Below are 568 nucleotides of genomic sequence, written 5' to 3'. Positions count from 1 at the left end.
GCGGGATAAAACCTGTACAGTTCACGTTAGATTAGTCTTTATTTCATATTTGTGAGCTTCTTAATGTTTTGACATCTCAAGGCCAAAGGAAAATTGAAGAAAGAATCGAAAAGATTGAGTAACTCCCATCTGGGAGAGCGAAGGACACGGTGAGGATCCGGGAGGATGGGTGGGTAATGGACTTACCAAGCTGCGACGGCGATGATGATGTAGAGAACCATCAACAACACACCCTCTAGCCAATTTGACTTGCCGTCTTGGATTAAATAGTTTACCTTTGGTATTGCGAAAGGAATATTGTCAAACACGACCACGATGATGACGGAATGGGAAGAAGGCCGACTTACCAGTAGCACGGAAACGAAGAGGACCGCAATTTGGAATCCATCAAAGTATAATGTCTATTCATAGGGTTAGATAGAGATAAAAAGCGGGGGAAAGGGGCGTCGTCGATACATACCATTTCATTGATGCCTGATGTGCGCCGATGAGGAAAAATAGTCAGTAAACAATGAATATATATTTGGAGAGGCTCGAAGGTCTGGTTAAGAAATGTGATGGGGTTGGC

This window comes from Histoplasma capsulatum, genomic scaffold, assembly GCF_000149585.1.
Source record: "Histoplasma capsulatum NAm1 scaffold_1 genomic scaffold, whole genome shotgun sequence".
NCBI classification, from domain to species: Eukaryota; Fungi; Ascomycota; class Eurotiomycetes; order Onygenales; family Ajellomycetaceae; genus Histoplasma; species Histoplasma mississippiense.
Note: the sequence above shows the minus strand (reverse complement) of the source record.